The sequence below is a fragment of the Cupressus sempervirens genome, chromosome 10, assembly GCF_028749045.1.
Source record: "Cupressus sempervirens isolate cs-2001-9-10 chromosome 10, ASM2874904v1, whole genome shotgun sequence".
NCBI classification, from domain to species: domain Eukaryota; kingdom Viridiplantae; phylum Streptophyta; class Pinopsida; order Cupressales; family Cupressaceae; genus Cupressus; species Cupressus sempervirens.
In genome coordinates this window covers 827129400-827151318 of record NC_143127.1, presented here as the reverse complement: position 1 = coordinate 827151318, position 21919 = coordinate 827129400, and positions in this window count along the sequence as shown.

The following is a 21919-nucleotide window of genomic DNA, read 5'->3' as shown; positions in this document are numbered from 1 at the left end:
AATGCATTACAATATTTTATTGAATCAATTCAAATCATTTTCCTTGGTCAAATTGCAATCAATTTAATTATTTCAATATTTCTAGAGGTTTGATCATTTCATCAATAATCTTATTTAATTAAAAGAAAACATCCATTTTAAATAAATAAAATAATCTTATTTAATTAAAACAAAATATTTCTTTTAATTAAATAATTTTATCTTATTTAATTAAAATCTCTCTTTTTATTAAATTATCTTATCATTTTACACTAAAAGAAAACATCCTTTTAAATAAATAAAATAATCTTATTTAATTAAAAAATCTCTCTTTTAATTAGATAATTTTATCTTATTTAATTAAACTCTCTCTTTTAATTCAATAATATTTTCTTATTTAATTAAAAGAAAATCTCTCTTTTAATTAAATAAATAAATCCTCACTTAAAGCTCTCTTTTTGATGAAAAAAAGAAATAAATCAAATAAAATCTTATAAAGATTCCTTTTTTTTGCACATATCTCTAAGTGGTGGGCTTTTTCCTCTCATTTACCTTTTTATGGATTTATCCTTGAGGATGCATTCCTCTCCATAGTTTCCTTTATAAGGAGCCCTCTCCTTCTCATTTAGATAGATGTTAGTTCATATAGTATTGTTATGATGTAGGTTTAGAGAGCAATTTTGGAGGATTTTAAGCCTTAAAGTTTGGACATTGGACCTTCATTGCAACTTCTCTCTTCTTGTCTTCTTCTCTCATACATCCATGGCTTCCATCATCATGCTTCATCCTTGCATTTTCATATTATCTTAGAGTCATATTTTCTTTCATAGATTAATCTTGTATTGTTATTTCTTTTCATAGATAAGATTTCCTTTCTTGCATTGTTTTGCATTGTTATCATTCATATTAGTTGGCATTTTCATTTACATGTATATTTGATGATCATGGAGACTAGAACTCTTGCTTTTCCTCTTTCAATGTCTCATTTTATGGTGTACTTGCATGGGCATAAACTAGGTAAAACTCAGGGCCTCCCTTACAAACCCTTGCACTTAATGAATAGAGAGCTATGAGTTGCCATTTGAGACCCCATTCTTGAGCAATCTTGGATATAATGACTCATAAAAGTGTGTCAACATTTTAGCACACAATCACATCAATGATTATTGTATTGCTTCCATCCCTTGTTTCATCCACATCCTTTGTCCTTCTATCTTGACTAGTTAGCTAGTCTACTAGTAGTTCATTGCAATGATTTTGCACTTCTTGTTAACTAGTTTCCAATCAATGACAACACACTCTTTATACTCGCTATTTGAACTTATATCTCATCATGTTCTTGGTTGATATATCTTAGTGCAACAATCTCCCCATTTGGCATTGATGTAAAGACCTCTTACATTTAGCTAATCTTTGCAATTTAACAAAACTTATAGACATAGATGTGACTAGTTCATGTTGCTTGTCTAATTCTATAGGGCCTTTTTAGACTAAATTATCCCCTTGTGTGTCTCCTTGTCTTTCTTTCCCTTTTTTCATCCTTAGAATTCCCCCCATGTAAGTGTCTCTTTGTCTTTCTCTCCCTTTTTTCATCCTTATACTTATACCCCCCTTTTTGTTAATGATGACAATGGGATGGTATGGTTTTTGGTGTTGTCTTCCCCTTTGAGGGAAATCCCTTGTACAATACTTATCACAACTTTTCAAATTTTTCTTTATACTTGTCTCAAGCTCAGTTGAGAAGTATCTCCCATGACTCCTTTAGATCTTTCAATCATGACACTATGCAGTTTTGCTAACTGCTGATAGAACGCTTCCTCATTCTCAAATGGTGTTAAGCTAAGTAGATCATTTTCACCTTTGAGTGTGACACTAATGGATCTAATGGTGGGATTCAAGAGGCATTGAATCTCCATTAGTTTGATGCTTCTCTTTTCTTCTTTAGGTTGCAATTGGTGTAACAGGTACATTGTATCATGTATCTTGGTTAGGTGCTTAATCATTGATCCATAGAGTGGATTAAACCTATGTGTTTCTATATCAAGTCTTTTCCTATTATTTTTTTGCCTCTGTTGTAAATTCCATTGGTGGTAACTGGGTATCTTCAATTTCCTTCTTTGGTTCATTTTCTTTTGTATCTTCTTCATGTCCTTCTTAGCCTATGTCCTTATCTTGACTAGTTGTCTCATATACACTTTCTCTTACTTCTCGTGTAGTTATTCCAATTATTTAGGTTTGTGTACTTCACTAATCTTTTGTATTAGATGGTCATGAGGAGGCATCTTGTGTTTCTCCACTACATTTTGGTTTAAGATTTAGATCTTGACTTATTTCGTTCCTTTGTTTGACCTATTTAGCAGGCTTCTTTGTTGGCTTCCTTTTGGTGGTTTTGGGACCTATAGTTTTAGGTCTCTCCTGGTCCTTTTGACCTTGGCTTTCTCCTTTTTAAGGTGTCTCTTTTTCCTCATTATAAATTTGAGACCAAAATTTATTTGCATTAGAAAATGCATCTATTTTGAGTCTTGTTGTGCTCAATGCTATATTCTCAATTGGGTAAGAGCTTTCTTTACATGACTTTATAAGATCTCTAAGATGTTCCCTATCCATGTCAGGTGTGATTTTCATGAGATCTTCCTCCAACATTCCTTTCTATTCTATAGTGGCCTTGGACCACTTCTCTTTGATTATCTTTGATAGCTCTTTAGGCAGTTGAGATTATGTACTTCTTTTGGCATTCTGCTAAACACTCTTAAGCTCACTATTATATAGTGTACTATCTTACTTCTACTCACCTTGGTAAATTTAGAAAATATATCCCTAATGGTGGTATAGTTACGATGTTTTTCAATATCTTCTAAAATATTTTGTAGAGAAAGCTTCTTACCTCCTTTTGTAGACTTTAAGCTTTCATGGTTTGATTCTTCTTCTTGTTCCTCTTCCTCTGATTGTGTAGGTGGTTTCTTCTTTCCTTTTGTTCCTTTTCTATTGTAGGTCTCTAATGTGTTAGACTTGGAGGTTTTTTGTCTTCTCCTCTTCTTAGGTTCTACCTCTTTTTTCAACTCAAGTTTGGGAGTGGAGCTTCTTTTTGAATTAGGTTTCTTAGCTTCTTTCTTTGTTTTCTCAACAACTTGATTCTTTTCTTTCCTCTTCTTTGGCTCTTCTTTCTTTGAGGCTTCTTCTTCTTGTTTAGAAAGATTTTTCTTTACCTCCTCTATCATGCCAAATCTTTGTTGCTTCTTGTCAACTTGCTTTTCCAAAATTTTTACCATCAGGATTTTGGTGGGTTATTCCTAAATCTCATATGGGAACTCAAATAGCCAATGTGTTCTTGGTTCAAGCACTTAAACAAAGAATTTATTAGTTTTAGCCAAGAAAAAAATGCATCTCATGTAATCATTTATCAAATTTGTTGGTATTATCCTACTTTTCTACATGTCCTCCTGAAACTTCTTGAAGTGGGCTTCAAGTTTCTCTATTCCTTTGTCTCCTGACCAGTTATGTATACTAGTTATTTGTGTAATGATGTTTCTCTTTGACTCCCACTTGAGTAATTTACATCTAGGATACTCACCCTTAAAATGGAAATAGATGCATACTAGTATAGCTTTGAATTTGAAGGAGTGGGCTACGCTATCAATTTTAATCTTCTTGTGGTTGTATAACATTTTCTTGTGTAGTCATCCATTGAGATATAGCTTGGTATTCTTATTTATTATCTAATGCACTTCATATACTTCCCCTACATGTACATAGTTGGGATGACTTGACAGGTAGATTTTATGTGTTATTACTCTTCTATAAAATTGTACCCTTTCATTGGGAATGTGATTTATGGTGCACATTCTACCATCTGTGCGACATCATGTCAATTCAAGCACCTCCATTATAGAATTCTCTCTTGTGGTCAACTTCTCTCTAGTTATGTTGAACCTTGTAAATCTTTTGATCACTTCTTTTGTCATCTTGTAAGGCTTGTCTAACTACATGTACTCATCATGTACCTAGCTAAGCACAAATCACCCATTCCACTCAAAAGAAACTTGGGATATCTAGGGCATGATTTAGTATTTTTCCTTCGAGTACTTCTACATATTTTTCACTTGTTCCCTTTTTTCAGATCTCCCTATATAGATTTTTTATCATTTTTTCTCTAATTTCTATTATATTTCTCTTTAGATATTCACTAAAATCCTCTAGCAGTAATGTGCTACTTGGGGGGGAGGATAGGGTTGCGTTCATATCTCTTTCTCTGGAATCTAATAATATTGGCTCATAAACAAGTGATTCTTCATTTTTTTCATCCACCAAATCAACACCAAATTTGTTTTGTACTGTTCCATTGGGAGTGTTTAGTGTTGGCTCTATCTCATAGTTTCTTGTGCTTAGTGAAACCTAGGGTTTCAAAATCATTGTTAACCTTTTTGCACACACTTGATTCACAAAGTAACCTTTTGATAGTTAGGGTTTTGCAAGAAAAATCTCTATTGAACTCAAGATCAAAAAATTGATTTTTTTCTATCAAGATGCCTATTTATAGATCTATAAAAAAAAGTAACATTATATTCCAAATAGCAACCTTGTTTCTCACCTACCTCTACCTTTGTGCAATAAATAATTACTTACAATCAATCTAATAGTTTGATTTTGAAGACAATTAATCTTCCACTCTTGGAAGTGTCTTAATGTATACATTTGGAGTCACTTAGTGATGACTTACTAGTTTGCATGAGGAGACCAATGTCACTTTCATCCTTCTTACCTAACCTCATTAAGCTCATCTTAGCTTAGCCTCACCACTTACTAGTGAATATGTTTCTTCTTAAGTCTTTGATCTAATGTTATCTAATTGTTTCTTGATCCACACCTTTGCAAAGTCTATGTTGGCTTTCCCCTTCCCTTTATCACTATCATTGCATTGTCTAGGTCTTTATTTCATCCAACACTTTTTTAGTACACGATCCAATTTATGACATCTACAGCATTTCTTTCTTGCTTTATTCCATGGACTTTCATATCTTTATTATTTCATCTACAATTTTCATTATGTTTCAATGTACCCATCATCTCCACAAGCAAAGAAAACCTATCTTCTATTTAGTGGCGATGACTGGTGTGATCCGTGGCTCCTCTCAATGTGACTGTACATATTGAGGTAATGATAGTCCTTGCCTCATTTGCATGATCTCTACATTCATGTACGTTGTGTTCATACTGGTAAAAAATGCAACATAATTTTCTATCTATATTGACTCTATTAGTTGTCACTTGTCTATGCTAGCACTTATCTAAATTATGTCCTATTTTACCATAGGAAAAACAAGTTGATTTTTTTGGTGACATACTTCTTTTATCTTTCCTTTTTTTCTTTGTGGTTGTTGTTCTTCAAGGTTTCTCCTCTCTAATGTATGGATTCCTAGCAGTCCTAGACTAATTGAGTTAGCTACTCCTCCTTGAGTGTCCAAGGTATTTTCCTTATTAGAGTTGTTCTCCCTTGTCCTAGAAAGTTTTTCACAATCTTTCTTCACCACTTCTAGTTTTCTATCTAGCTATCAAATTTTATCTTCCATCTATTTGGCTTCTTCTATTAGAGCACTTAGTTGTTTAATCTTTTCATCAACATACTCTTGTAATATGCTTTTTCTTTCTCTATATGCTTGTGCTCTTCGATCATGAGGGATATTTCATTTTCCTTTAGTTTTACTAGATCCTCAACTCATTGTCTGGCTTCCTAAGCTCACTTCATCTCTTCATGGGCTTCTTCTCTAGCTTGGATGACACATTCTTTGTCATCCATGTCTTAACTTAATTTGACTACAAATTTTTTTTGTTCCTTCTTTAGGGCCTTGATTCTTTTTTTTAGCTTGTTGTTCTCATCCATGAGTTCTAATATAGCTTCTTCTAAATTTGTAGAGAATATTTTCTCCTCAAGATTCTATATTAGTTCTTGTCTTTCTCCTTTCCTTTTCATTAGCTTTTTTTTCTTGGGTAGAGATTCTTTCAGCCTATCTTCCAACTCTTTGATTGTGTCCAAATTTTCCTCAAGTTTTCTCCTAAGTGATTACATTGGATCTTCTCCTAAGTCATTAGACTCATCAATTTTAGGGTCCAGGATCTGATACCAATTATTGGTCTCAATAGTTACTAAGAGGGGAAGTGAATTGGTACCTATAATTTTCTTCTTCCTACTAGTTAGTCAAATGATTCTCTCAAAAAAATTGGTTGTTGTCTCTTTAACAACTAAGAAAGTAATGAAAGATATGCAGTAAGACCTTAGAATATTCCACATAGAAGTATACATCATTGACACATAGATTTATACATGGAAACCCTCAATGAGAGGGTGAAAACCATGGTGGCAATAATATACCCACTAGCCTTTCCTTGCAAGTAAAAGGGTTCCCAATTAGGATCTTACAACTATTCCTTCAGAGAAAACATCCTATTAGGAATACTAGTAACCTATTAGGATTACAATCAATTTGTTAAGACTACCTCACCAAAGGATTTTCATCTCTTTCTAAGAGATAACTTATTAGATAATTTTGAAGACTTATTCAAGTCTTCCTTGTTATGGGCTTTACAATAGATGCAATGGTTAGAAAGAAAACTATAGTAATAGATCTAAGTGTCTGATACACCTTTCTTGATATATTTCTTTGGACGCTTGAAGATACTTTTATCTTCTACTAATATTTTTCCTTTTGTCTGACTTCCCCTAAGTTTTGTATCTCCTTTTTTCATGCTCTTTACACTTTCCTATATTTTCTATAATGTCCCGCCATGTAATCTAGAAGAAATTAACCTAAAGTTTCACTAAGTTTGCCAAACTTTTTTTTTTTCAAAGATAAAAACTTAACAACAATAGATATAATATAGCAAAAGCAATAACACACACACATATATAAGCAACACATATACATATTTCATCTCTTAAGGGTCCCATGCTATTAAATCACATATACTAAATCCAATATATAACAAATCCACATCAAAGAATATCTACAAGTATGAATCCATTTAAATAATATACAATTACAAGATTTCACTTGGTAATAATCAAAATGTACAATCATTTATTGTACAAGTCATAGGGTATGAAAGGTTGAAAGAATATACATCATAAAATAGATTACATCATCTTGTAAGATCTGTGAAATAAAATACAATACAATAGAGTATAACCATACATCATAGTACACAAGAACAAAATGAAAGGTAATATAAAATAGGGAACTCTAACAATAGCATCGAACTATTAGATCTTAATTGTGAAAGTAAAAATCACTACCACCCAACCTTGTGGTAACCAAAACTGGCCCACTCCCACCATGTTGAGGGGATAATCTCAAGTATCATATAGGTATCAATCCATAAGTCATAACCAACATCTAGATCAAGGAAACAACTAAAAGAAAACTATCTCAAAGGGTACTAAGACACAAGTATCATTTAATCCTAGAGGCAACAAAAACACATGGGAAATACATTATGTAAGTGGGAAAGTTTCATTACATGGGCCAACTCTAAGGTTACCCTGGTAGCCACTTTGGACTTCAGCTCCCTAGTGTCTCTATGCGACACTAATATCCTTTCATACAGACAAGGCATACTAATGAAGCAAGGTCATAACCAAGAATCCTCTCTATCCTCATCCTAGCCTATATTAGCACTCAAGGCATGGGTGAGGAAAAACGCTGACTCTTATTAATTCATTTTAAACCCATTTAATGAAATATTATCATTTATTAAAAGAACTTACAATAGGTTACCCAGGCAGCCACTCTAGGCTTCGACCTCCATTGCAAGCCACTTCCCAACATACACATAGACTACCTACCCTAGGCTTATAAAAGTAAAAGTCAAAGAATCACAATTTTCACCTCAGCCCTTTACAAACAATTAGAAAGCACCTATAGATAAAATGTAGTAATCACCTTAGTCCTCTACAAGCAACTAGAAAGAACCTACAAACCAATCATAATAATCACCTTAGTCCTATGCAAGAAACTAAAAAGAACTACAAGGAAAATCACAATAATAACCTTAGTCCTATAGAAGCAACTGGAAAGAATCCAAAGATAATTGATCGAAGACTCAAAAGTTACACCAGAAAAGTCACTTCATTCACCTCAATTCTACACAAGAAAACTGGAAAGCAATCACAACCAACAGATCAAAATCATCATAGAAGAAATGTGACTACATCACAATGGTCAAATATAAATATCATATACATAACACCATCACATAAAAAAAACCCCAAGCCTCTGGTAAAAATCATGATTTGGTCAAAGTAGCTTTTGTAACTCATTAGGCTTTGAAAACACAAAAGTTCAATTTTCACTTTTAAGTTTTCAAGTTTTCATTTTTTGTTTACAAGACACAAGAATTTGATATACAAGTAGAGTTTTAGTTTTTTACTTTTCAAAGTATGATACTTACTAAGGTTTTTGAATTATCAAAAATGTAATAAAAATTCCCTTAGTAATAGAAATCATTTTCATATAAAATTGAAATGTCAAGCACAATCCAAGTTTGCTAAAAATAGTCATTTTCCCCATTTTACAATAATCAATTTTACTTCACTAAAATATTATTAATAAATTAATTAATAATATGTTTTAATAAATAAGACTAGTATTAAACAATTAATGTACTTAAATATTATTATCAATATTTGATAATAATTATTAAATAATTCAGAGATAGGTAATATTACCTAAGCCTTGGGTCACCTCACCACCCTTTATCAAATTAATAAAGTTCTTTAACTACCAAGGGTACCAATGTTGAAGCTTCTTTAATACCTCCCTTAATTTTCCAGGTTTAATTTCCTTGCATTATTCTATTTGTTTTCTTTTTCCTCCCCTTAAAATACTTGGTAGGCTTATTGTTTTGGGGATCAGAGTTTTAGTTGTTGGGTCACTTCTTTAGCTTTTCTTTCTTAATTCTTTTCTGTGCTTTTGTTTTCCTCCTTTTTTCCTTGCTTAGCCTTCAAGCTTGGTCATCTACCCCCTTATATGAGTCCTTGTCTGGCAATTTTCCCTATCTTTTAATGATTACTTTGCTAACACTCTTCTGCATTTTTTCATCATAAATAGACCATTGGCTTCCCTCATGCCACTGTCCTAGCTAGCATCATCTATGGATTATGTCATTGCCTCTAGGAGTTTCTAGGTCCTTCCTCGATAGCCTTTTCCATTTATACCCTTTCTATATTTATCCTTCTTTGTCATTGTGAGCAATTTTAACTTTTTAGATGGATTCAAATATTAGTCTCTTTCATACCTCAGAGGTGCAAACAATGGCATTTCAAGGTAATGTTAAGCCAGAGAGATGGAGTAGAGTTTTCAAGCTAGTTGATGATATGACCAGGAAAGCAATTAGCTAGGCCATCAGTGAAGGCTCTTTCAACTATGATTATACATGGAAAACTAAAAACAAAATTATTGGGACATTTATCAGTTGTTTGGCTAGAGCCAGGGTGGAACCATTGGCTATGATTAGGCTTTGTTGTAATATCTTTGACCCAATCTAGCGAAAGGGGTTGGAAGAAGCCATCAAAAGCATTCACGAAAAGCCCATGATTCCCCTCCCAAAAAGGTATATGGCACATCCACTACACAGCCCTTACTTGGATGTAGTGTTTTAGCATCCTTCTCTAGTTATTTGTGAAAACTTGGCCTTCTACAAGGAATGGCCAAGAATGGAGGCCATCATCTAGTTCCTCCTCCAATGGAGAGGGATTGTTTAAGATGACAAAAAAGACTAGCTTATAAACTACCTTAACATTTTTAAAGCTTACATCCATCCAAGGGTGATTCTAGATAACATAGAGGCTTTGAATTTATGCACTCTGAACATGAAGAAGTCTAGCAGGGAGAAAATGAGTTTGAATTCCCACCTAACTTCTAGCCTGAGAAGCCCAATGATATATTAGAGATTGTCATGGTTTATTAGAAGTAGGAATTTGGGCTAGGAGGGCTCTCATGAGTTGCGCTAGTGTCTTGTCCATGGTTTTTGCTTCCTACAAGGTTGGATATGGGTGTCCCTTATTTTTGTCCCCTGATCTCACTATGGCAATATGTTAGTTCTTTGTTTCTATTCTGACTTGGTCATTTGGATGATTTTCACATGTATTAATGGGTCCCTATCTAGATTTTCTTACTATTCCTTCCTTTTCTATATCTAACTTGTTATAGAGCATGGAAGGATTATAGTTATTGGCTCCAGTTTACACCCTAGTTCCTTTTTCTATTATTGGTCTATACATAGGGTTATCTTTCCATCTTGATCCTTATCACTATGTAATTATCCTACTTAATATACATAGATGATTTCTATATTTGTGGTCTCATTTTCTCATATTATCTGTCACTATTGATCTTTGATGCTTATGAGGATCTGCTCTTTCCTACTACAATGAATAGTTGTGTGGTTTTTCAGCAGAATAGATGTAATGAGTTCAACTTATAGTAATTGAAAATTTAATCAAATGAAACTAATCTGTAGTTCCTTATTTTCTATTAGTTAAAATTTATTGAATCTAAGTATTATTGATGTTGAAGAAGTCTTAATCAAATCTAAATCAGACACATTAAGTAGAGTTGTTATTTTGAATGTTGTAGCATTGCTAGTTTTTTAAGCACGAGAAGATCTTCACTTGAGGCAATAATCAGGTCCATGATTATAATAAGGATAATAATTAATTTTGATTAGGACCACATAGATCAGGACTAGTAACTAAATAAATTTTATACAAGTAGTTAAGTAACTCTGTAAGATAATCAAATTAACCTAATTAGAACAGTTTTAATAATGGGGCTATGGCTAAGGCATTATGCTGAGTAGCCTCTATGTGATAATGATTATCATTAACTACTCTGTGGTATTCAAAATGTTAAATTAAAACCTAGCCTTAGAAGGATTTCAATGTCAAGATGATATTTGAACTTATTAAAAGAATGTTAGGACTAAAGTTTGTCAGGACTTAGAGAATTTTTAATCGATTTTGAAAATGTCTAGATTACTCTATTAAATATGGGTTAGCAAAGCATGGAAATATCTAGTGAGGGATGCCTATTTTATATTTTTCTTTAGTAATAGTAATAAAAATTTCTTCTTAGCAGTCTATTGTTTAGCAGAACAGTAAGGCATGTGAGTTACAGATAAATCAGCAAAGAAGAGATGCTCATAAAAAATCTAATACTATGGCGAGAGGGGCTCTCTCGGATTAGGAATATAACTGGATTGGACTAATCAAAATAGATAAAATACAAATTAGGGCTCATGTCCACTCCATTGTAATAAATATCACGTTTAGAACTGGGTTGTGCCCCTTTTATTCTGTAATAATAAAGGACTTTAGTCCTAGGAAAGATTGGAGATTGTCTTCTCCATTCTTTTCTACTAGTGCTCATTTGAATGGAGATATTGATGATGTAATATTTGTTTAAATTTTAATCAAAGGCTTTGGTCGTTTATCAATCAAAAAAATTATTAAATAATAATTATAATATTTATTATCTTATTAATAAAATAATAACTAAATATTAAATTATTAATAATAACAAATATTTAAATTTCATAAAATAATAACTACATCTTAAAATTAATAATACTACTATTATTAAATTAATTATTATTAATTATACTAAATTATAAAAGTTAATTTATTAAAAGTTAATAATAAATTAAAAAAAATCTAAAAAGAAAATACAAATTATGCATTTATGGCCAGTCGGTCAGTTGTACAAGTGACTGTGCATTGTTGTACACAATTGCGGTCTACTTAGAATAGTTGCATGTTGCTTGTTTGTTGTTGCACGCGTCGAAGGAAGAAGGTAAGGGGTGGTGAGGTGGCGGTGGTGGCCTGCTTCCCACCAAACATAAATTATATATATATATATATATATATATATATATATATATATATATATCAAACTCCCCTCCCCCCCAAAAAAATAAAAAAATATATTATTTAATAATTTAATTACCAATTACTGTGGTAATTATATTATCTTATTATTTATTTATTTTCAATAAACTTCCAATACATATCTGATAGGACAACAAAATTTAAACAATTAAATTTAGTAATTCAAAACTAGTTTTCTTTTCATAACCCCTATCTCAAATCCCAAGCAATCAAATTTTGAAACCCCAAATTCATTAAACCGGGTTTCTAATTCATATATAGATATTTCTCAATCAAAGAATGATATTTTGCATACAAGGGTTTCAATCTCCATTAGTTTACAAGGATTTTAGAAATGAAGATAATAGATTCACAACCAAGGTTCCAGATTAAATCAATGATAGTACAATAATAGAAATTAATTTCTTCTCAAACAAGGGTTTCAAGCCAAATGAATTTTGAAACAAATTCATCAATCAGGAAGAAGACAAAATGATTTCACAAAAGAAACTATTGTGGAAAACTTAGAAGATCCTACCTGGATCTGATGCTAAACAACAAATGCACAAAACATGCAAGAATTTTCCTTTTCTTTTGAAAATCCTCTTCTCAAAAATTGGCTCCTCCAAACCTATGTGTGGAGAAATGAGCTTCAATTTCCTAATAAAGAGTTTTCCCCAAATTAGGGCTTCAATTGTGCAATCACATTAAACCCCTTTTTCCTTTATTATTTTATTATATTTAAATTTTCATGCACAAACTTTTGCAATTTAATTAAAATAAACTTTATTAAATCAAATCCCTTTCTCTCTTAATTAATTCTTGAGACATTTATAATAATATATTTTTAAATTAAACTAATAATATTATTTAGAGTTTATTATTAAAATGAAACTCCTAAATAATAATTATTAAATTAAATTAATATAAATACTCCAAAATTATAACTTTGAATATATCTTTAAATTTAATTCTTTTATTTAATTAATTTTTCAATTAATTAAATATAATTATTTACTAATTTTTTAATATAAAATTTGAATTAAATCAAATCATTAAATTATCTTTTAATTTGATTTAATTATAATTGAAAATCACAATAGACCCACAAAACTAAATATGACCACTAAATTGAAGATAAAGAACATAATCAAATTCCTAGGTCAAAATCATGAATTCACGTCACTTGATGAATTTGGATGGGTAAAATATTCATATACTTATCCTACTTTCTAGGACAATTGGCTTAGGATTTAGGATTTAGACTCAAGAATTATCTCCCCACTTATACCATTGAGATACTGCGATAGGGCACGCTCATCCTAGCAATTCAGGAAAGTCGATGCCCAATACCTACAATTTGTATAAAATCCATGTATGTACATACTCATATATTATAAACTAAATAGGAAATGGAGGAGAGTGGTGCATCATGTAGATCTCAACTAGCGGGTGACTACGACTCCCTCCTCAACCACATGAGAAACGTCATACATAAAGTAAGATATACAAGTACACCATACACATGCAAGTATGGGGTAGGTAACCATAGAAACTACATATAAATCATTCATCTAACTAACATCATGAAATAATTAAAATCACTATATGAACATACATATATCATCATTGATATAATCGAGAACAAATGAAAGAACTAAGTAACCAAACACATTTATCAATTGAATGTGAAATACATCTAAGTAATTTAGTAACCGAGTATTGTTAATCATAAAACATAATCATAAAATAGTCCTAAAAGAATCCGGCAATACAATCTTAAAAAGTCAACTAGTGATAATCATTACATTTTCTCAATTGCAACTCACTATTTTTATGGATTCTCTTGTTCACATAGCTATTGCAAAACTAGTGTTCTTGGATCTTATAATTCCATATTTCTCTCCTTCTCCTTGCACACACTTTTTGTTTTAGATTTTTCACAGATATATATATATATATATATATATATATATATATATATATATATATATATATATATATATATATATATATATATATATCATTTCAAATGAAAACCCTAAATGATTATCTAGCTCAAATTATGGTTTATAATTTGAAATCCATAGAGATCAAAAGCACAACACACCTGTGACCCCCTATCTATAGATGCCTATGTATATAAGCTAGTTTGATAAACTTCATACCTATGCCTAGACTAAAGAATGTGCAAGCTTTAACAGTAATATGTTGCATAGCTTCACTGCATGTCTTTTTGTGTTTAGACCTTCCTCCACATTGTTAGATCAATGATAATTATGTTGCTTCCATCCCTTGTTTCATCCACTTCCCTTGTCCTGCTACCTTGACCAATAACCCAGTCTACCAGTAGTTGTCCTTGCAATGTTTCACCACTTCTTATTGATTGCTTCCCAATTAATGAGTACACACTCTTATGACTCACCATTTGAGTTCATTTCTGATCACTTTCCCAATTGATATATCTTAGTGCAAAACCAACAAGGTAAGGTTAGAATATGTACCTACCAAAGGGAAACTAGTTGATATCTTCACAAAGACTCTTCAAAAGAGTAATTTTGAGTATATAGGAGTTTATGGGTCTTACCCATATAAATATTGAACTAATACATGAAGGAAAGCAATAATACATGACGAGAAATCAAAGAACTCAAATTGTGGATTGATGAGCAAAAAGGGACAACTCCATAGTGGGGTAGTAATAGAGTTAAAGATGAGCACATTTTGCATTATTGTCAAAGGAATGGAAGTTGAGAAGGGAAGAAGAAGAGAAGCAAAGGGGGATTCAAAAAAAATAAAGAGAAGTTGAGAAGAAGGGATAGTTGAGAAGATCAAGAAGCAAATAATGACACAAGCACAAAAAAATGAGAAGCAGAAGAACACCAAAAGGATTGAAGTCAAAGTAAACTCACAAAGGAATAAAAATAGTAAAGAAATACGGATGCATCATCTCAAGGGGGGAGATGTTGAAATGAGAAGGGGAAAAAAGGCACTAGAATGATGAAAATATTGAAGTATTTCCATCAATGGAAAACTAGGGAGATTGTTGGCATTATTATCTCAAAGCTTAATGAATGACTGATAGAATGACTAATGGAGTAAGGTATGAAAATATTGACATTAATTTTCAGGCATAAGAAGGAACCAAGACTAGAATAGAGCCATGACTTGCAAAGCACATTGATCTTTTGTGTGCGGCTCTAGTTGACAAGGGTGATCAGAGAAAGATGAACTACAAGCCCAATAGAGGTGATGAAAGAGGATGTCCACTTAGAAGGAATTACATTAAGAAAAGAAAGAATTTGAAAAAGGATGTCAAGTAATATAGGAAGTTGGAACAAAAGGTGATCATATAGGATAGATTGGTTGAGTCAACAAGGGAAGCATGAAGTAGTATTCCCATGACAATCATGTCACAAAGTGGGTAGAACTACACTCAATTTTGCACTTGATGGTTACAGAGTTTTCATATCAAGGAACAATCGAAACATATCCAATTTGAATTCTTCCTAGAAAAGTGAGTCCTTAAGGATAGAAGACATCAGTGACTCTTGTATGAATATGTCACATCTCACAAGAGTAGTGCATGACAACAACAAGAAGTCAAGTTAGAAGTAGGCTTGAGAATTCAAATTTTGAATTTGTATATTAGGGTTTCAAATTGAAACAAGAAGAGATTGTAAAAGAAAATAAATTTGAAAGAGAATAGGTTAGATTGTAGATTGATTAGCTAGAGACCCAAGGGATTCAACCTAAGTATAATCTCAAAGTTAGAGAGAGTGACAGAGAAAAGTCAAAGCTAAGGAGCTAGTTTATGTGTTGAGAACAAGTCTATGAGTGAGAAAAACAAAAGTGTGACCATGTGTAAGAGTGATTAGTGCCAAGAATATAAGTAACCATGTTTGAAGCCATAGAGTTTAGAGAAGGAAAACAATAGTTTTAGGTGGATTAAATAGACATAAAAGGACCCTTCAAGGTCCTTTGTATCAAATCCCCTAACTAGGGGACACATTAACTTTTGTTCTAAATGTTTACATTAAGGTCAAAGTTTTTTTATTAGTGACTCACACTTAGTCAATTGGTTAAGTTGATACCAAGATTATCTTTCAGTTTGCAGTGTTAACTGAGTATTCTAGTTGTTATTGAGTAATATAGTTGTTATTGATTTCTATAGTTGTTGCTAAGTTCTAGAATCTTTATATAGTTCATGATGAGTAGTATCTACCAAGTTTATTAGTGGCAATTCTAACTGAGCTTCAAAGTATTAATCGGGTTACATAATGTCAACCATGCTCACCACTATCTACTGAGTTTGTAGTATTAGTAATGAGAATCTAGTGTTGACCGATCCATGAAGTGTCAACCAAGTGATTTAGTTTATATGTCAAAGTTCACAATGTTCACTGAATCACACAAGTGTTGATAGACTTCAAGCTACTTAGAAGTGATTAGTATGAACCGAGCTTCTACATCTACCAAGTGCATGATGATGCCAAGAATTAACAATGGTTGCTGAGTATCAAAATATCACTGAGTTTATCTTTTGAACCTGAGTGTCAGCAATTAGGCTAACTTTGTGATCTTTATGGGAAACTATATTGTAGCCGACTTTGATGAATTGTGATTTGGATTAGTATATATGTAATGAATTGTATCATATCCAAATAAGTATGTATGAAGTGAATGTAAAAATTAGGAGTGTGAATTAAGAAGGCTACAAGTAGTATAAGGGACATCAAAGATTTATCTATCATAGTAAGGTGATATTTACATTTCAAAAGAATCTCAACCAGCAAATTAGAGTTTCAGATTAGAGATCAGCAACTAGTTCATCCTAATAGGTGTATCTATTAAATCCTTTAACAAGGTAGACTTAATAGTCTTTGAGAAATCTCTTTACCAAGTGCATACTTCATTGTATGTTTTGCAAACCCTTTCACAAGGTGGACCTAGCGGTTCTTATTGCTCCTAACAGTGCAGAATCAGAAGTGATCCCAACCAACTTTATACTAAAGTACTAAAGATTGTGGGTGTCATGCCCACCCTAGTTTTACTTTTTATTTGGAAGGTTTCTGGGTCACCATATCTTGTGTCAAAGTATAAAGAATTTTTTACTGCTTTATTATTTCATGCATGTAATTAGATTATAATATTATATGAAAGATTGATTGGTGAATTAAGATAAGTTTTATTGGTTCGTGATTCACTCCTCCCCTCTCAGTAACCTTGCCTATATTATTTTTCCAAAATTTGGTATTAGAGCCTTGTAGTTCTTGTAGAATAAATTCAACAACTTGAGAAAAGATCAGAGGCAATGGAGGTATACAAGCTAGGAAAGCCTATTGAGAATGACAAGTTAGATTTGGAATTGGCTATTAGAAATCTCATAAAAGTAAGGAAGCATCTTTCTCAATCTCTGTAAAGAAGGAAAGAACTGGAATAACAAAACAAATGACAATCTCTACATTGAAGAAAGAATTAAAGATATATGTCCTGAAAGAAACTCAGATTAAGTTGATGAAGCAATCAAAGATCTACTTGAAAAATATTCCAATCTTCAAGCAGAAGTTAGAAAGCTAAAAAGGGAAAAAGAAATCTAGTCAATAAGATTATTTGAAGACATGAAAGAAAAAGACAAATCCAAAGAAGAGATAGAAGAAAAGAACAATGAAATTCAGCATCTATCCCTTCAGCAAATAGACTTTAATTATCAACTTACTAATGCAAATAAAGAACTCATGAATCTAAGATTAGAAAATGAAAGACTATAGAATGATCCAAACACTAATAAGAAAACAGATGAAAGAATGTTGAAATCTCAAGAAAGCGTGAATCAGTTGAATGAGAAAAGTCAGTATAGATACAAAGGTAAAGCTAGAATAGAATACATAGAAGAAGGTGAATCATCAAAACAAGCAGCTCAAAAGCATCAAAAGCCTACTTGTAATCATTATGGTAAGTTAGGTCATACATCAAACAAATGTTGGAGTAATGGTAAAGAAAAATTCAATGGAAAGTGTTACAACTACAATAAGCATGGACATAGAGCAAGTGAATGCAAGGAGAAACCTACGTTTGAAGGTAAATGTCACAATCGCAAGAAACAAGGACACAAATCTTATGAATGCAAAACCAAGATATTGAATCTAGTAGAACAAATTGTAAAAGAAATATTTGGATAAGACTAAAACACATGGTATAGATGCCACTACTATGGAGAATTCAGGCACATTGGAGAAAATTGTGTGAAACATCACATGAGGAAAAGAGACACAACTAGAAGATTTTTCATTTGTACATAACTTGGACATCTTGTCAAAAATAATATGAACACTAGAAGAATTGAAGATGAAGAGAAAGAAAAAGATGACAATATTAGAAAGAAGATGAAGTAGTAATGGATACCAAAATATCTTGAGAATGCAAGTCTAAGTCATGAAGTAGATGTCACTCAAGAGTTGGGTGACACAAGCATCTCAACTTGAATCCCTATGGGAATAATTGGAACTGAGACTTTGAAGTAGACATCTCACATTAGTTCTAGCCAGCAAGAAGAAAAGATCCATATCAACATTCAAGATGCACAAGGATGACTGAGTAGTTGTGAAAATTCAAGACCTTTACCAAGCTAGGTTGGGTTGCAAGACCCTGTTGAGCAAGGTTGGGTTACATTAAAGTATTGTACATAGACACCAAGTTGTCAAAGACTCTACCAAGAAATGTTGCGACTGTCGAGCCATGAATGTCTATTGAGTATTAAAAGAGAGAACTAAATGGAAGATAGTCTATCACCGAGCAAGTGGTCATACCAAATAATTTATGGTGATTGAAAAGTGAAAATTTGTTTAAAATGAGGGAAATTGAATTAATTTTTTTAGTATAAATTTTTAAGAGCTATTTGCGAAGAGCAATTTTTGTGCTTCCAAGCGATCTGTGTGTTTATTGTTGAAAGAATTCTCAAAAAATTTTGCAACCCTACAAGATCCTACTAAGCATGGCTTCTTCCAGTAACAAAGTGAAGAAAAGATCAAAAATTTTGATTCAAGGAGAGGAATGCAAGGTTCCAATATTTAAAATCAGTCCAACAATCACCAAATTGCTAGACCTAACAAGTGCACAATCACAAATTCCTTCCCAAGTATTACTCATGCATGATATATGCTCATATTATCGTTGTTCTATTCAAGAGCTAGGCACACATGAAATGCATGAGGCATTAAATGATTTAAGTGTGAATGGCACTCTAAAACCTGAGTATCAACATTTGGAAGAAAAGGGCTTGACACATATTTTGCATATGACAAGGGATTTTTAGGAAAAATGGATAAGATTCATATTGAGCCAAGTTCATAATAGAAATTTATGGTTAGATCAGCCCATTTTGATCACAAGGAAAATGATTCATCGACTCATTAGCTTTCTAATTTAAAGCAAAGAAAAGGTGACCAAAACCCTAGGTCGAGTTGAACTAGCAAACAAAACTCTTGCTAAGTGGGATAGCAAAGGAATGAAGATAAGTGGAACCACAGACATGGAATTAAAGTTTGGAATTCATGTGATTGGCCACAAAATCTAGAACTCTAGTCATCTCAATAGTGTGTCATTGATGCAAGGTGCTCTCCTTAATGCCAAAAAACTCATAATAGAAACAAAGAAACAACAACAAATGCAAGAACAAAATATGGACTTCTTATTTGCACCACAAATGCCGAATTATGCAAATCCATAAATACAATATGCTAACCCACACGGGTGCCTTCAGTACAATAATTTGTAAGACAGGTTATGAACTATAACCCAGAGCCATCTTAGATAATGTTTGAGCCTTTCTTAAATAGGAAATTTTATGCCACACAAGAAGGTTCTAGACATTGAAACTTTACACCTAGGACCGACAAACCCTAACAATACATATAGAGTCAACCAAATAAATCTTTGATGATTATTTTAGATATTTTGGTAGCCCAACTTTCAAAGGCCATAACTCCTAACCTATTCCTTTGATTGGCTATTATAATCACTTTTCAAAAATTCCAGCTCTTGATCTACAGGCTTGGAACTGTGCTAGCACCCTTCCATCAAGTTTTTGAACCTCATCTAGGCACTCTAAGGCCTCCAACAGTGAGTCTCAAGATTTTTTTGCAAAATTTTCCACTGAAAATCTGCAATAACTTCTATGATACTTAAGCTAGAGCAATGAGATTTGTATGGTAGGCTTACAACTCTAAAATGAACCTTCCTACAGAAAATGAGAACATTCCAAGCTCATATGAAAAACTTACTAAAAATAGCAAGTTCCCATAAATAGTAACCACCCTATCTACTAGTCCTTATTAAAATAGAAAAGACTAAAAATAAAATATTTTCAGGTGATGCAAGATTTCCCTTGCACCCAGGATCCTCCTACATCAGTCATGTGAGGTAGTAGATTTATCTCTCAAAGTTGTGATGAATAACATGTCATTTGACCTTGCCAAGTTGTTATTGAATCAGTTCAATAAGAACATAGAAATATCAGAGGTTCTAATAACAATCCATATAAGTTTGGTTCACTCATAACTTGTTTATTTTTCTTTGTACAAAAATTCTTCCCTTCTAAATGCATGGTTGTATGGAGAAAACATGTAAATCTTCTATATCATATTAATGAATACATAGTAGAGATGAATGAAAATTTTGACAATATGATGGACAACTACTTTGATACATTCAAAGAAAAGATGAATAATAGATATAGGGTACCAAAGGAACTTGTAGAAGACTACAAAGATGATATCTATTTCATGGTAGATTGTGATAGAGTGTACATTTAGGCAATCAAATAGAGGGTGGAAAGTGTTAAGCCTCTTGAATATGAGGTTAACATTGATGATACAATAGATATCATTAAAGCTCTATTAAATGAGCCTGTGGATCCTACGGCACCATATTTTGGAACTTATGAAGAAGATAATAGAACTTGAAATTAAGCTTCCTCAAGTAGTTAACAAAGGAAGAAAGAGGATAATAAAACTGAAGCAAGTAAGTTCTACTCTCCTACTGACAGAGGGAAAAGGAGATGATATGGTAGAAGATGAAGAAAAGGATGAAGCAGAAGAAACCAAGTCTAAGGAACAAGAGCCTAAAAGAAAGTAAGGTAAGGTTATCATAACCAAACCTACTTTGTCATACATTGTTGTATTCATAAGAAGGTCACCAAAATCTAGGTAGAAATTGAAGTTAGGTGAAGAGGATGCCGAGAAAATTATTCTTAAAAAGCCTCCACCTCCACTTCAAGAAAACTTAAAGGAATTAGGAGTAGCTGGAATGGAAATTTTCAAATCTCTTAGCTATGAAACTAGGAATGCAAATGAGAAAAAGTAGATTGAGGAAATAATGATGACAATATTGGGAAAATGGAAGTACTCACCTAATCAGCTTGTACAACAAATTTCAAAGGAGCTTATGCAAGCAATCAAGACAAGATGGGAGTATGCAAGGAAGACTACAGAAGACATATTTGAATAGACTTTGAGGAAAGTCATGCCGAGTCTTAGTGAAAAAGAGGTGAAACAATCTTTGAAGACAAATGAAGAAAAGTTAACTCTCAAATTCCACACATGCCTTATGCTGATGAAAGACATAGAATCTATGGTAAAATTTGCCACTACCACATGGAAGAATATTTACAAGCTACATCAATCGTGTGACTTTGTTGTTCATGTTAGTGAAAAAAATGATGAAGATGTCAAGGAAGATGATGAAGAAAATGTGGAAATAGAAGATGTAAATCTAGATGATAAGGAGGAAGAACGAGAAGCTACAGAGTAAAGTCTCCCTAAGATTCATAGTATTGAGGAAACAGGCCCATAAAGATTGCAGCAGCAGTAATGGACTCATTTCCTCACTCTTTAAGAAAAGATCTAATGTCATCAAGCTCTGAGATAGGTTTTTCCGAGTTAGTTGTGGAACCACTGCAACACCAAACACCCAACCAAACTTTACACTTGTTCAACTGAGTACTACAATGATTAAAGTGAACAA